General features: G+C 37.4%; 1 long non-coding RNA gene across 1 annotated transcript; it reads right to left on the reverse strand.

The window, feature by feature from the left end:
• Positions 1-1,339: 1,339 nt before the first annotated feature.
• On the reverse strand, positions 1,340-2,765 carry LOC113028777 (uncharacterized). Its single transcript, XR_003273277.1, has 2 exons — positions 2,647-2,765; positions 1,340-2,453 (listed from the first exon to the last, which is right to left on the reverse strand). It is a non-coding gene; the product is annotated as an uncharacterized LOC113028777 (long non-coding RNA).
• Positions 2,766-6,487: the final 3,722 nt, after the last annotated feature.

A 6,487-nucleotide genomic window follows, 5' to 3' on the forward strand; every position in this document is an offset into this window, starting at 1 on the left:
TGGCCTATTGAGAATATTTTGTTCTATCTCCGAGCCCCTATAGTGCATTTCCAAAGCTGCCCTTGGAAATGTGTTGAAAGGCAGCTCACAGCATGGCAAAACACACAACACGTTCTTGTTGATGCCCTTGGTGCCTCTCAATATGCACACCACAGATAATGGCATTCACTGCACAGTTGGTACGGACTTTCTTGCCCATCTTTTGAATGGGTACACTGGCTCATGCTGTTCTTTGTCTTATACTCTCTTGATAAACAATGAGAGCTGCACTGACACCACCGACAACATGGATCAAATCTAGACACCAGAATCCCCAGGGAGAATGGGCCTGTGTCTCTCTTAAGCAACAATATCATGAACACGCACACACACGTATATATATATATAAGTGCAGGGACACACAGGAGACAGTTCGAATAGACTGAAGTTACATTGCCAGAGATAACAAGGTCTCCTTAAGCCTTGCTGTATCTCAGCAGAGGAAGCAAGATATCTTCCCAGTTTGTTGACAGTCAGGTGAAGTGATCGTTTTCAGTGAGCTAGCAAACAGATGGTGTCACAACAGGGAAACACTGTTGCACTGTGGAGAAATCTGCTTCCTAGTTTTGTTTATTTCCATTTATCTGAATCAAATAAGCAGTAAACAGAACACGAATAGAGTGAAAATGGGAGAACGGGTGGTTTAATCCGCTGGGATATGTACTCTTGTTTGTCGTTTCAGCTCGTGACTGATTGTAACGTGATCCTGCAGCTATGACTTCATGGGTTTTGTAGAATAGTATGAGTAAAAGTGGAGTGCATGATTATTCTGACAGTGTAAATATATTTCATGAAAGATAAAATGAAATGGAAAGTCTGCCTTTCGATTTCTAGCTCCCGTATCCTTGAGCAAGATACTGAACTCCAAGTTGCCCCTGAGGCATCCATGAGAGTGTCAATGTTAGGTAAAGCACTCAGGCATACACTGAAAAAAATGTTTTGTTCAATTTACTCAATTTTTTTATGACAAGTGGTTGCACGAAATAAATTTGTTTGAATCCAGAAATATTTTTTAAGTACACTGAATTTAATTTAAGCGAGTAAAACCAACATATATTTTTAAGCTACTTTAACTTAACTGTTGTGGATACGTCTTAGTCAAATATTATTAGTAAGTCCAACTAAGGTCGTGTTAAATGTACCAGAATAATTTGTTTCCTTTACACTTATGTCCCAAACTTATATTCAAATCAATCAAATTGTTAATTTCTCTCTATTTCAATTAAGTTAAGTTTACTTAAAAAATATTGCTTACCCTGATTTGTAGTTTTTAAAAACGTCAATAATGAAAACTACAACATTCTTTCACATCATTTATTAATGCAAAATTTGTTGCAAACAGAATAAGAATCCACATCTCTAAGGGAAATTGCTGCAATTTGTATAATACAAATTACAAAACTTTTGCCTATGAACTAGTAGCTTTAAAAAGCTGTATTCAAACAAAACAGAAACAACAGACAAGAGAAATGTTAACCAATGTTTCTCTTCCTCTAAAAAAGAAAAAAAAAACCAAACTCCTTACATAAAAGAATAAAACACTACCAGCAGTATAATGTATCACAATTAGAAACTGATGCATCCACAAACTAACCAGTTTCAGACTTGCTGTTCTGCGATCCATATTTAGAAATTGCATTTTAATAAGGTAATTAGACTTAAAATTAAACTTGTGTTTTCCTTACTGCTTATTGACCACTGTCTTTCCATTCTAGTCCTTCCTTGAAGATTCTGAATGTTTTACATATTTTCTGACCTAACATACTCGCTTCAAAACAATTAATAGTCTTTAAAGTGTTACCAGTGTGCTGCAGTGTGGTAATCATGAATGTTTTTTTTTTTTTTTTTTATCCAGTTGAGTTAACACTGATTATACGCAGGGCAGCAGCTATAACTGAATAATTACAAAGTTGCTCTTCAAGCTACTCAAATGTACCACACGTGAAACATTCATTATTGAAAGTTAAAATGTTCAATCGAAACATAACACAGAACAAATGATGGTTGTACAAGAGTTTCACTCCTATTCACAAGAGCACCAGTCATTGGTAATTTACATAACAGCATTCTCTTGATGTGTTATTTTATAAATCTTCCTATCCAGTAGCAATTTTGTTCTTCAGCCCAAAGACTTTGGGGGAGAGCTTTTCACCATCGAATCCCATCAACACTTTCTAAATGAATTCATAATAGTCCTTCAATTCCTTGGGGAAGGCTAGGTTTAGTGCATAGATTACTCCAAGCATCAATGCACAAGCTTGCGCCAGAGATCCAATGTTGTCCATGACTATCTCCCCTTCAACAAATATTCCAATGTCATCATAATGTCCATTTTGTCCATCCTCCCTGTTGATGACATAAATGCCCATGGTGTGCTTCTTCAGGTCTCTCTGGATATCATCTCCTTCAATGTCCTAAACATTTAATAAAAAGGTAAAAGAAAAAACAATTAACTCTACAATTAAATTCCAATCTAGTCGTTTGTGTGTGTGTGTGTGTGTGTGTGTGTGTGTGTGTGTGTGTGTGTGTGTAATACACACACACACAGATATCTATCTAAAAAGTGTGTGTATAGATGACTTGCTTACAATGACTTAAATGACTTACAAAGAACTCCCGAATAAGGCTTCCGTCCTCTTCACCAAGGTAGAGGCAAAGTGCCCTGAGAACTGCTTCCCTTTTCACTTTAACATCACTTTCAGCCTGTTTAAAGAGAGTTGCTGATTAAACCAATTTGGCCCCCTGGCAAAACTTTGCTAGATCCGCCCCTGCACAGTTACCAGATGTCAGCTACATAGAAAAGGATCCTGGTGTTATTTGTCTCTCATAAACAGTTCATAACTTCCCTTCAACTCATTCATGTGACCTAAAATGTAAACCTGTTTCTTCATTACCTGTTCAGCTCTAATGATTCAGTAAAAACTTCTCCTGGTTTCACTTTCATGTTTCCTTCTCACCACATATCCAAACTATCATGACCAGCAGCTATTACGGCTGTGGCTCCAGAAAACATAAGCGGATACTAGAAGTAATATTAAAAAAATTCTAGCAACAGCTTATCAAGCTTAAACGTGCTGCTGTTGTTTATCTGCCGTTTTCCTCTTTCTAGCGCAAACTGGGTGACTAACAAATGAGAGAGACTAGCGACAGAAAAGCCGATCACCTGATAATCGATCAGTTTCATGATTGAAGTAGCAACAGGAGAGGGAGGGGGGAGAATGAGGGAAGAAGTTTTAGCTGTTCAGCATGAAGACACCGAATAACTCCAGCTTTGTGTCTTTTTTCATTCTAGCTGAAGTATAAAACAAATCGCTTCCTTTCCCCCTCAATACAAAACTCCGACAGCCAGTCCAGCTGTGGCTCCATACATCGGTTGTTAAGCTCAACATGGAAATACGATGCAAACATAAAGAGATGAACTTACACACTTGCTTTACTTCTCTGTGTTAGTTTTCTCTGAGATTAAATGCAGCGGTTTGGAAGCACGTAGCGAGGCTTTAAATGCTAAACCAGACCGCTGACAGGTCTTGCACTCAACAGCTCTATCAAGTGAAGCAACTTCTTTTCTGAGTTAATTTCAGTTCTGACAAACATCACTCTCAGTGCCTTTTGATCTCACATTTTTGGCAACCACTGAGTTATTCTCCTCCACAGTTTACAACCATTATTTTTTTCTGCACAAAAGACGTTGTGCAACGCCAATCCTACTTATTTCCTACTGCACCCCTGACTGTGCAGGTGCGTTCAGAAGCCCCCTCCCCCGCCCGACTATTCCTTAGTGCCAATGTTGTGGCGGGAGGGACGATTTCTCAACTTAAAACTGCAGGCGACTGTACAGTGAACTTTACAGCTAACTACAGAGAAATTGCCTCGTTCCATAATTTGTTAGTACAAAGTGTGCCACAAGAACTAAGCTAAAAACATATGACATTTTAACGCATCAATACAATTACTCTTTTAATAGAGCAGTAGCTAATAGAGCACATAGCTAGCTTAAGTCAAATTCATGACAAAGTTCAGAGGTGTACAACTACTTAGACTTCTTTCTCCATGTGCACACGTCTTAAAGAGTCAACATGCTTTGACTGAGGTAAAAAAATAAAACAAAAACGACCGTAAAAGGTTTACTTACCGAAGCTAGACCACCTTTATATGAAGTTGTGCGATTAACTTGAGCCCGCTTGCAGCACACAAAGAGTCCGCTTCTTCAGTCCGCGTGCAAAATGGTGGCCTGTCCTAACGCATGCGCAAAATGGCCCAGCAGGAGGCTATGAAAAACATACTTAAGCATTTTGAGCTACATTTAATTAACTAAAATTAATTGGATTAAAACGCAGGGAATGTATTCTGGAGTTACTCGAATTATATATGTAGACAGGAATTACTCATTTGAATTGAAAAGATATACCAAAATATAATATGCTATATTTAAAAGGAGACAATATCACTTTTTTCAGTGTAGAAAAAAGTAATTGTGTGAATATGGCTTGTTGTAAGAAAGTTCTTTGAGAGCTCAAATTGAGTAGAAAAAGCACTATAATTGCAGTGTTTACAATCTCAGAAATCGGATTGATGTTGACAAGTTGACATTTCTATATATCTCATTCTTGTGAGTTGGGCAAAATTGCATCCAACTTGCAAAAGTTAAAATATAATAATGCTCTATGAACTCTTGCATGCTACATGTATATAACACTGCTTGAGAGACCTTTTTCACTCTGTAATGTTTTCAGGAGTCACTAGCTATAGCCGAAACAATAAACTGTATTGTTTATGCATTCGTACTGGTATCACTGCAGCTTCGCAGCAAGCAGGTCCTGGGGTTGCATCCACTTTATGACTGGGGCCTCTTTATGCTGAGTTTCCATGTTTTCCTTGTGCCTGCATGGGTTCTCTTTGAGTACTCTGTCTTCCTCCCACAATCTAAAGACATACTTGTTAGATTAATTCGTGATTTTAAATTGGGTGTAGGTGTGAATGTGAATGATTATCTGTCTCTGTATTTGCCCTCTGAAAGACTCACTCCAGGGTGTACCCCTCCTCTTTGACAGCCAGGATAGGCACCAGCCTCCCCACGACCCTGAATTAGATAAGTGGAAGAAAATGGACGGATAGATGGTTTCACCATTTGGGGGAGGCATTAAAAAAGTCAACCCTGATGGAAGCTTTTGGAGCATAATTATTTTGGCTCCATAATGGCCTTCATGGATAGCCTAGATACACATTGTTATACTTTTCCTTATCTGGAAAGTAGATGTAGGAGGGTTATATGAAACTCTGTGTGAGATAACGACTTCAGAATTGACCAGAATTGATCAGAAATGACCATATATGCTGTAACATTTTTTGTCCATCTGTTCTCCTTGATACCAAGTAATACGTGTATCTATATTTTATATTTTTTCAGTATGTCTACTAAGCAATAATTTCAGCATGTGGGTAATCCTTGTCCCACCATAATTTCAAAAACAGACACTTGGCAGAATTGGGAATTGTATGGATAGCTTTAAGTTTCTAAAAAATGTTAATTTTTTTTTGAGTTTGTGAACAAGCATAAACAAACATCAAAAAATAGCTATCAGATACTGTGAATCATTTTGCATCACATGGTCATGCACTTTTTCATGTCTGCATGCCATATCACATCATGTAGGTACAATCACAGTAGTGTGTAGTAGAGCAGGGCGATATGACCAAAAATATTTATCACGATATACATTTGAAAATTTGCAATAACGATATAACTGACGATATAATTGACACTAGACAAAATACTTTACAACTCCACAACTTTATTAGTGCAAAAAAACCCCATCAATGTATTTTCACTTAAACAAGCAGCTGTTTTTTATGTGCATTACAGTGATATAAAAATTTAACAAATGCAAATTCCTTGCTGACAGTTTAACAAAAAGGCATTTTCAGTGGAAATTGGCCGACATATCCTCAGCGTAACCATGTATAATATCCACAAAACTTAAAGAGGTTATACACACACAATACGGTAATATTATGTTGAAGCACAGTACGTATCACTCCGCCAGGCTCCTGACTACGATAGCCGTAAAGCTCCGACAATCCTTCAAGCGGTGCGGGTTCGTAGCTTAGCAAAGTCATACTGAAACATTTGAGAGATTTTCGAGCGCCGTGTACGACATAAAATCATTTCGAGGTCAGTAAACACAACCAGAATTCATACATAAGGCATATGGGCAGTGTTGGGCAAGTTACTTTGAAAAAGTAATTAATTATAGTTACTAGTTACTTCTTCAAAAAAGTAACTGAGTTAGTAACTGAGTTACAATATTCTAAAAGTAATTAATTACTTGAAAAGTAACTACTTAAAAAAAAAAAAACGTTTAACCCTCTGGGGTCCAGGGTATAATTGGCCATTTTTAACTACTTTTGATTTTCCCTCCACATTTTACCTTTAAAAACTATTTACTTT

Source organism: Astatotilapia calliptera, chromosome 2 (assembly GCF_900246225.1).
Source record: "Astatotilapia calliptera chromosome 2, fAstCal1.2, whole genome shotgun sequence".
Lineage (NCBI taxonomy): Eukaryota > Metazoa > Chordata > Actinopteri > Cichliformes > Cichlidae > Astatotilapia > Astatotilapia calliptera.